Source organism: Kogia breviceps, chromosome 7 (genome assembly GCF_026419965.1).
Source record: "Kogia breviceps isolate mKogBre1 chromosome 7, mKogBre1 haplotype 1, whole genome shotgun sequence".
Taxonomy (NCBI): Eukaryota; Metazoa; Chordata; class Mammalia; order Artiodactyla; family Physeteridae; genus Kogia; species Kogia breviceps.
The window spans coordinates 78576739-78587738 of NC_081316.1; positions in this window are offsets into that span (position 1 = coordinate 78576739).

The window sequence follows — 11000 nt, forward strand, 5'->3', positions numbered from 1 at the left end:
TAGTGCATCAGCGCTCAATACACATAATCTATGTGTACTAGATTTCCAAATGAAACTTTAAAATTTATGAAAATATATTTAATAAATTATTCCAAAATTAACCTTCATTAGTGCTACTGCCCTTTTAATTACTGATTAGCTGGGCAAAATTTTAAAGCATATTTTTCCTCCAGTTGGAAACAGCTTTTGTCAGGCAGTCAGTCAATATTTATTGAATCCCTTTTAAGTGGCAGTAACGATACTAGCCATCAGGGATATTGAGATGAATGAGGCAGTCTTTACCCTTATGTCCCTAACAGGGTTGAACAGAGTGTAGAGAATATTACAATGCTGTGAGCTAAGGGTTATGTTCAAGGTTTGTTCAAGAAGCATTGGGAACCACAGGAGAGATCATCTCATAAATTCTCTTAAATACACACTATTTATGTTAAATTTGCAAAGATGTATAGAAGCTTGAATGGTACACAAAACAGGCATAGGCAAAGAAGGGGTACCTGACAAGTTAAGGAACCCAGCATGTACCAGGATAATTTATTGACCTGCTAGTGGTTGTCTTGTTTCTGCTGCTGTAAAAAAACTGGAAAGAATGTGAGCTCTTTGTATTTTTCTCTTTGTTTTTACTCCTCTGCATTCTGACAAGTTATCAAGCAATATTCTAAATCCCTTTTATAGCTATTAATTCAATAAATCTTCATGATAACACAGTGAATAAGAAACTATCATTGTCTCTAGTTTACAGATAATAAAACTGAAGCATAGGGTAAATAAGTAATTTACTGGGTAGTGACAAATCAGAATTCAAACAGAGGCAGATTGGGTCAAAGCCTATATTTCCTACAACCACCATCCAAACAAAGGATTCCTATGCAGAATATATAGAGAACTCCACACAAGAAGAGAAACACAGGGCTTCCCTGGTGGCACAGTGGTTGAGAGTCTGCCTGCCGATGCAGAGGACACGGGTTCGTGCCCCAGTCCCGGAAGATCCCACATGCCGCGGAGTGGCTGGGCCCGTGAGCCATGGCCGCTGAGCCTGCGCGTCCGGAGCCTGTGCTCCGCAACGGGAGAGGCCACAGCAGTGAGAGGCCCACGTACCGCAAAAAAAAAAAAAAAAAAAGAAACAGAAAAATCGTCACGGGTCATAACCATAGAAGAGATCTGGATGGGCAATAAACAGGAAAAAGATGTTCAACATAATGCCATTTTCTCTCATCAGATATGCAAACACTAAAAAGTCTGACAATATCAATTATTTGCAAAAATTGGGGGACAGTGGAATCTCATAGTTCACTGGTAAGAATGTAAATCGGCATAACAATTTTGGAAAGCAGTTGGTAGCAGCTAGCAACATTAAAACTATGCAGATTTTCTGATCCAGCAGTCCACTTCAAGATGTACAAACTAAAAAGTATTCTCACATATATGTACCACAAAACATATATAATGAAAGTGATTAGTCCATTGTTTATGATACTGTAAAGCTAACATAAATGCCTATTATAAAGGAAACAAAACTTATGTTTATAATCATTATGAAATACTCTACAATAAATAAAATTTTTAAACTATATATAGATTACCTATGTCTGTAAGCAATTAGCCACCATTAATTCTGGGTTGTGGAGAACTGGTATTTGTCATATTATTCCTTTGTGTTTTTCCATATCTTTAAAATTTCTTAGGAAAAAGCACAATCTTTTAGGAAAGAGATCCTAAGGATATTTCCCATCCTTAGGAAAAGGCAACCTTTCTTCCCATCTTAAAAAAGGAAGCATAAATCCCACAAGATAACCTAAATGTCTCAGATCCCATTTGTATTTCCCACTTTTTGCCACTTCCCTGACATTGTAGAGGTAGGTAATTAAGATTTTGCATTTTCAAAAGATTTATGATTATGTCACGCCTCTATTCCCCTCCATGGTAGACACAGAATCTGACTTAAAGACCCAGTAGACAGCAATTTAACTGTTTTTGACAACCACTCAACTAAGATCATCAACTTCTCAGCAAGGGGCCTTACTATCCAATGCCCAAGCTCTTTGCTAGTTCTACAATTACAAGTCTGTCAATCGTTAACACTCCAACCTCTGTACCAGTTTTTGTATTAATCAGAATGATTTACATTACAAATAACAGAACCTCAAGTCAAACTACCTTAAATCAAAATGAAGCACATTGGCTCATATACCTGGAAAATCCAGGGGTAAATGGCTCCTTCAGGCATGGCTGAACCCAGCATCTTAAATAATTTAACTAGATTTCTCCTCCTCCTCCTCCTATACCACCTCCTCACTTTTTAGTTCTGCTACTCTGTTTTGGGATCATTTTCTCCTATACATTGATTTTTTTCTATGCAGTTAGACTCAGACTGGAATTGCACATCTCCTCTCCTGGGTCTCCAGCTTGCTGACTGCCAATATTGGGACTTCTCAGCCTCCATAATCATGTGCTCTAATTTCTTATATTAAATATTATAATATAATTAGTTATTAAAATTATCATAATTATATATTCTATTCTATTCTATATATATTCCATTGGAAAGAAGCATGTCAGAATATATGCCATTGGGGGCTTCCCTGGTGGCGCAGTGGTTGAGAGTCTGCCTGCCGATGTAGGCATATGGGTTCGTGCCCCGTTCCGGGAAGGTCCCACATGCCGCAGAGCGGCTGGGCCAGTGAGCCGTGGCCACTGAGCCTGCGCGTCCGGAGCCTGTGCTCCGAAACGGGAGAGGCCACAACAGTGAGAGGCCCGCGTACCACAAAAAAAAAAAAAAAAAAAAAAAAAGAATATATGCCACTGGAAAGAAGCATGTCTCTCTCTATATATATATCTTTATGTATGTCTCCTATTGGTTGTGTTTCCATAGCTAACCCGGAGTCTGAATGTCTGAGAACCAAGAGAGCCAATGGTGTATGTTCCAGTCCAAAACCCGGCAGGCTCAAGACCCAAGAAGAGCTAATGTTTCCATCTGGGTTCTAAGGCTGTTAAAGACCAGATCAAGTAGTCAAGCAAGGGGCATTACTTCTTACTCAGCCATTTTGTACTATTCAGGCTTTCAACTGATTAGATGAGGCCCACCCACATTGAGGAGAGCAATTTGCTTTACTCAGTCTAACAATTCAAATGTTAATCTCACCCAGAAACACTCTCACAGATGCACCCAGAATAATGTTTGACCAAAAGTCTGGGCACCCTATGGCTCAGTCAAATTGATACATAAAATTAACCACCACAGACGGGGACAGGGAGACAGATGTCCCTGCTTCTAAATGCTTGAGGTTTTCAGGTAGTACACCTCATAAGCTTTCTACTATCTCTCTCTCTCTTTTTTTTTTTTTTTGCAGTACACGGGTCTCTCACTGTTGTGGGCTCTCCCGTTGTGGAGCACAGGCTCTGGACACACAGGATCAGCGGCCATGGCTCATGGGCCCAGCTGCTCCGCGGCATGTGGGATCTTCCCGGACCGGGGCACGAACCCGCATCCCCTGCATCGGAAGGCGGACTCTCAACCACTGCGCCACCAGGGAAGCCCTACTATCTCTCTCTTATTCTCACTCTCCTCTGTTTCTTTGTTTGACCCTTTTCTCTATTCCTTCTGTTATTCTTCTCTACCTCCCATGCCCTCTTTTCTGCCATGCTTCTTTCCATACCCTATATGTTCCCATAAAAACCAGTCTTTTTTGGCTAAAAGAAAAGTATAACTGTAGTCTTTTCGGGAAAAACTCTCATCATTTTGCCTCAGTTACTGAACATGAGAAAACTAACTCTCCATAGCTGTGACATGATGAAAATTGTTTCTCCTGTTTCAAATAATATGATTAAAGACATCTATGAGGAGAAGAAAAAGATATGTATAACAATATTAGAACATATTTAATATCATAAAGACATCTCTTTGTAGAAAGAAAACTCTGCAAAATTCACAGGAGGGAGCCACTTCCTCGAGCACTTTAACTTCCTATCACAGGGCTCACGGACACATGATCAAAAGACACCAAAATGCCTCTGAACACACGAATGAGGAACAGAGGGTGTCTTGAGTGGTGAGCCCACCAACTCTATAAACAAGCAAGAGGACTCTGAAGGCTGTATCACTGGTGTTTATACTGTGCCTTCCTGGCTAAGAACCCACTTGTCCCAGAAGTTTCATTTTGAACTCAGTCATACCCACTATCATCCCACATTTCCTGGATGCAGCTTTACACCCAGTATCCACTGTGGGAAAGACCAACACACAGCTTTCCTCCTACTTTCTACCAGGGCTGCATGCTTTGACCTGACCCTGACTTCATGGCTCTCGAGTCAAATGGAAGTGTGAGTGCTCCTTTATTCTCCCGGGGGACACATCTGCCCTCCCTGAGTGTGGCCATGCTGTGAAAAGAGAGATTATAGGGTATTGCTCTACAGCAGCTTCCTTAGTAGCTCATCACCAGGCAAAATGTCACAGCAGCTGCTGCTCATCAATTCACCCTCTGTGATTTCAAATACCAATTAAAACTGTGAACTTCTAATTGCCTCATTTCTAGCCACATTTTAAAGTAATTAATAAGTAATTGAGTAATGGGTTAATAATAGCCTTAATCATTTTTCTAATGATCAGTTCCTGCATATAGTCATCTTTATGACCCGTGAGGAGTGTTGCACTCAGGTCATATCTGGCTAAGAGCCCCCCAGCCGATCCTGTATGGCAATCATTTCTTACCAGGGAAATTTGCCTTCATCCCCCAAAGCAGTTTTTAAGAAGTCAACCTTCAACCTGTGACTTGTCAGACGTCTTTAAAATTGTTTTTCCTCCTCTTACATGTCCTGTCCCTTTACTCTTATCCAATTTATTCTCCTGCTGAAACTCAGAGAGAGGTGTCAACATCCAGGAGTGATTTCTAATTTCAATGAAGCCTTATTACATGCCCACTCCTGAACATAAGCTTCCTTCCGTGGTAGGAACATTTACCTGCACTTCTAGCTCTGTTTCATCATAATTATAGCTTATATCAGCTGTTAGATATGAAGGGACTTATTAACCTTTGGATTTTTTTTTTTTTTTTTTTTTTTTTGGTATGCGGGCCTCTCACTGTCGTGGCCTTTCCCGTTGCGGAGCACAGGCTCCAGACGCGCAGGCTCTGTGGCCACGGCTCACGGGCCCAGCCACTCCGCGGCACGTGGGATCCTCCCGGACCGGGGCACGAACCCGTGTTCCCTGTATCCGCAGGCAGATTCTCAACCACTGCACCACCAGGGAGGCCCTAACCTTTGGATTTTGATTCAAGAAGGATGGCCACTGCAAAACTACCCAGACCATCAGGAAAGCTGTAAGCAAGAAGTACAGTGAGTCATCAACAGATCTCCCAAAGAGGCTGAAACTGCCAGTCTCACGATGACCCCCAGCAGTTGAGAGCCAGGGTGAGCAGGCCATTTAGAAATGGGTCAGGAAAACGCTCGGTGGGGAAAATGGGTGAAGAGGGTCAAAAGGTACGAACTTCCAGTTGTAAAATAAATAAGTGATGGGGATGTAATGTATAGCATAGTTAATAATACTGTATTGCATATTTGAAAATTGCTAAGAGGGTAGATCTTAAAAGGCCTCAACACAAGAAAACATTTTTTGTAACTATGTATGGTGACAGATGTTAACTAGACTTATTGTGGTGATCATTTACAATGTATACAAATACTAAATCACTGTTGTGCACCTGAAACTAATAGAACGTTATATGTTAATTGTACCTCATTTTTTTTAAAGCCATAAAATATGTAATACCTAAGGCTATTTTCTCTTTGCTATTAAAAGAAAAAGAAGAACATTGGAAGTCTCTATCAAATATCACCAACCTCCAATCTTAGGGGTTTGGGGGTTTGGAAATGGGAACTCTAATTCTAAAGATGCAGAAAAAGAGTTCACTTTGTTATACAGCAGAAACTAACACAACATTGTAAAGCAATTATACTCCAATAAAGATGTTTAAAAAAAAAAGAGTTCAGCATTATGAGTGTGGCGATGAGTCTACTAGAGAAAATTTTACAGGTCTTGGTTGGTAGAGGGTCTTTTCAGGCAAAGTGGTCCTTCTATTAATTATTTCTTCTTTCTCCTGTATTCACAACTCTCTCTCAACTGGTCTTTTTCATCCAGAATGGAAATATACTAAAGTACCTCCCTTAAAAAAGCAAAACCAAAATGGCTCTCTTCTGCCCTTCCCCTCTCTCTCCTCTAGTGACTACCTTATCACACCGATAGGTTTTCCAATTCAGTGACCCTCCAGGAACAAGTCCACCCCAATGTGCAGACACTTCCATGGTATTAGTATTTCTCAAGGAGGTGTTGGGGGTCAGCGTGGGATGTCAGAATTTGGAGAAGAAAGGTATCAAGGTCACAGACGGGCACAGCTATAGGATATGCCCTCTGCATCTCTAACCTCTGCTCCCACCTGAGAACCACTTCTCTAGAACTATGTCATGTTAACTTCTCATTGTTGAGTGTTTCGATCAGTCCTCTAAATAATGAAATCAAAACTCTGTTCCTGCTAGTTAGATCCAAATCTGGGAGGCATAAAGCCGATTAAAACATATTTACTCACTATTTTAGGTTGCGTTCTCCAGAAACAGACACTGCAACCAAGATTTGATGCAGCAGGTTCATTAAAGACTGTTCTTGAGAGCAATACCTATAAACAAGTAAGAGAAACTGGACTCTGCTAAGGAAGAGGTTAAAGTGGTATGTGGTTGCACTAAGGTTACAGCCAATCTTATCGGAGCTCTGAAGTTGGGACAAGCCCTCAGAGATGTCCTGAATTGACCCATGCGGAGTAGGTTCTGATATCTTCACATCAACCAGCCATTGAATACAGGCTGTCCCTGGAGAGGGAGCATAACCTTCAACAAGGACAATTTCTGCAGAGGGGCTCAGCCATGAGCAGCCAGCAGTCAACCTTCTGACGACTAGAAGAATGAGGGCCTTGTTGCTGGAAGAGGTATCTATATGACAGACCTCAGCAACTACTGCATTCACCCTTCCTCCTTCTAAGTCCCCCTACTCAAGCCTATTCATGTCCCCCAGCCTCGCCCAGCCCTTCTGATGCACAGGTCTGGTGGACTTCTCACAACACTGAGGCAACTTAGTTCATATGCCTAAACCTTCTCCGTGGGACAGGATTTGCTTCACCCCTTCTCTCCTCTCCGGGAGTTTGGCTCTATTCATTTCCCGCAATAAGCAACCACAACTACAATTTTTCTTCTCATAGACTTCCTTCTAATCTCAGGTTCTTCCTACAAAACCTGTCAAAAGGTGACTAATCAAAGTCAAACTCAACTCAGGAAAGAGAGTGGAACGCTTCCATACCCTTTGCCTTTCCTTCCCTTTAATTAGAATTTCAGTAACCTCTAATTGTCAGAGTCAAAGGACATCTTTTTGTCCTCAACTTGTTGGACATCTCTAGAATATGCCTTTATGTCACACTTTGAAACTCCCTTCTCTCCTTCCCCCACATTTTTCTGACCTCATATTCTCTTCAAACGCTGTCTACCTAATCTTAACTCTGAGATTCTAGATTCCTCTCTTCTGTCTAACCCTAGCACCAGAATAATATTCAGACTAGAGTAATAACCCCCAGGTTGTATTTGCCAGTATTATTCTTTCTTTATCCATCAAGCATATGTTGTTGGTATCTGTCCATATCTTTAAATCTGGCTCATATACCCTTAGTGAACAATTTTGCTATGTTTGTGTGATGTGTGGGTATACATACTGGACATATTTGAACATTTACATTCAAATATCTTAGACAAGTTACATACAATGTGTCCTCTTTTTTGATAAACCCAATTCTCCTCCTATATTCCCAGCCTCAGGTAATGGTATCAGGAGACACTTCTATCATCAAGCCATTCTAGGCTCTGGCTTGTCTTCTTACTCCACATCTAATCAAACACCAAGTCTGATGATTCTACTTGCTAAGTAGCTTTTGAATCTCTCCACTATTCTCTGCATTGCTACTGGCCCTAGTAGAAGCCTCATAAATTCTCACCTAAACCTATTTAATAGCTTCTTAATGGGTTTCCTCACTCCATTCTCCCCTCATACAATTCATTTGTCACACTGCTACCAGAATGAGCTGCTTAAAACACACATCTAATCTTATTGCTCCCTTCCTTAAAAGCTTTCAACTTCCAACAGCCTTCTGGATAATGTTCAAACTCTTTGTCATGGCATTTTTAAAAACCTCATTATCTGGCCCTTCCCCAGCTCGCTAGCCTTATCTCTTCCACACTCTACTGTAGGCCTGCCAGATCTTTTGTAATTTCCAGAATCTATCATGTTTCTCATACCACCGTGTCTTGCTTCTGCTGATGCAGTTGAAACATCTTTTCTCATATATGGAGACTTTTTCAGAAGCGAGTTATGTTTTCATAGCATTTCTCACCTGACCACACTGTCCAAGGAAAAGAACTATAGAGGTGAGGGCCAGTTGAGCATTCTGTGGCACATATTACTGGAGGGGTGAAGATGAATGGAGACTATGGTCAATTCCTAGAGATAAAGAAATGTACCACCATCACTACAAAATTGAAGTTAGGAAAAATAAAGTGTAAAGGATATTTACAATTCTGAGAAGACAGGAACCAAAATTCACTTTGCTACTGACACAATGCAACAAATCTGAAGGGAAAACACAGCCAAATTCTTATCATTGGAAAACAGAGAGAGACCAAACCAACATACCGGTGATGACAAACATCAGGTTCATAAAAACATGTCCACAGGAGGATGGACTAAAGGGAGTGACATGTCTACTGTCTGCCATTAGTCACTTCATGCAAGTAGAAGCTAGTCAGGTGGCAGCTCTTGGCTTCCTCCAGCTCATGCTACCTGAGTGTAGCCACCCCACTTTCCTGGGAATAGACAAAGCTACGAGCCAAAACCACTCATAGCTGCTTGCCTAGATCAAAGGGTCCTGCTTGGCAGTAATATTTCTGGTATCTTCCTCTTTTATAACCTTCCAGAGAAAAACCACAGGCCCAAGATACCAAACCAAGATTTAGTACCTAACCTAATTGCAATTTCTACCTTCACCAGAAATGCAATCTTAATCAACCAGTCTGGAATTTTCTGGTCTGCACCAATGAGACAATCTGTCACTAGGCCCTTTCCATCTCCTCAGAGGGAGAAGACACAATCTGCATGATAAAACCCTTGCCATTCCCTGGCCTCCCCGCCCCCACCGCCAAAAAAAAAAAAAAAAAAAAAAGTCCTGGCCTAAAAAGAATCCTTCCTTCCTTCCTTCCTTCCTTTCCTTTCTTTATTTTTTTTTTTTGCTAATAGCTCCTTTGCTCCCCACTTCTTCCTATAAAAACCTTCCATTTTGTACAGCCCTTCTGAGTGCCCTCCTCATTGCTAGATGGGATGCTTCCCAATTCAAAAATTGATGAATAAAGCCAATCAGTTTAAAATGTACTCTGTTTTGTTTTTTAACATAAGGAATTAACATGCCCATTGGATGAAATTCCCACAGTCACTTATATCAGCTGAGGGGTCTTAGTCATTTACCTCTTCACCCACCTACGTTGAAGATCTATGCATCTATCTGTCTTACCTGGAAAGGCCTGCCTACCTCTCTTCTATGATCTTTTAGGAAATAAATCCAACTGCTTCTTTAGGTCTACAGATGCCAGAATTACATAGGATTTTAAGGAAATCACCCCAGTGGAAAGGAAAAAAAAAAAAACTATGTAAATCTTCAGGAGTGGAAAATCATGGGGCAAGTAAAACAAATCAGTACTTCAAAATAGACTGAATAACCAGGGAAAATAGGTCAAAAAATTTTAAAACAGTTAATGTAAGAGAATAGGAGAAAACTTTAAAGAATTCTAAATCCTATTCTTTGTTGATGAGATATTGCACTGATAAAACATGGCTGGCTGCCATACTAAAGCAATTTGACAATAACAAAGTGTTTTTTCAATACAAAAATCGTACTTGCCAAAATGAAAAATTTAATAGAGACAATGAACAGAAGAGTGTATGCTACCAAACACTAAATTAAAGAACTTAATTACTGAAATAATCCTTCCATAATGCAGAGGAAAAAGACAAAGGAAAATTATGAGAAAACTCATGGAGGATAAACCTAGGTGCTGCAATATGAACAATGAGAGGACTGAAAGGAGAGAATAGAGCTGATAAAGAAGAAATGGTAATAAAAGTTGAACTGGAAGAAAATTTCTCTCCACTGAAAAACCAAATACTGACCAAGATTATTGAAAAAAATACCTACATACATTTTTACATACCCTGGTGACATTTTGGAATCAAGAGATGAAGTTCTAAAAGCTTCCATAGAGAAAAGATTAGTTACCTAAAAAGAAAAATAATCAGATTGGCACCAATATCTTCATATATAATAGTGGATATACAGTATTAATGGAGCAATATCTGCTGATTTTTAAGGAAAAGGGGTGGTAATTCTGTATTACCACATCCAACCAAATTTTGTTCATTCATGATGACAAGGAATTTTTAGACATGCAAGCACTTAGAAAGTATTGCATCCATATTTTCTTTCTGAAAAAAAAATACTTATAAAAGTACTCTAGCCAAATGAAAACTGCATTAGCATAAAGCTCTCAAGATGGTGAAAATTTAGTATACGGGAAACAGTAGCAATCATTGAGACTAGTGGTTATTCAATCTAAATAACAGTTGGTACTATGGTCCTGAAATATGTGGGAATTGTTAAGAATTCTTGAAATAGAAAGGACATAATGTAAGAAAAAATGAATAACAGTGTAAGACTAAATTCAAGAGTGCAAACTGTTAAGCTTAACTGCTACTTCTATCACTTTCTAGCTATTATAATCAAGAGCAAATTATTTATCTTGTGCCTTGATTTCCTCCTCAGTATAATAGGATTGATAATAGCATATGCTTCATAAGGTTGTTGTGAAAAATAAATTAGTACATATAAAGAGCTAAGAAGAATATTTATCATATAGTAGGTGCTTAATGA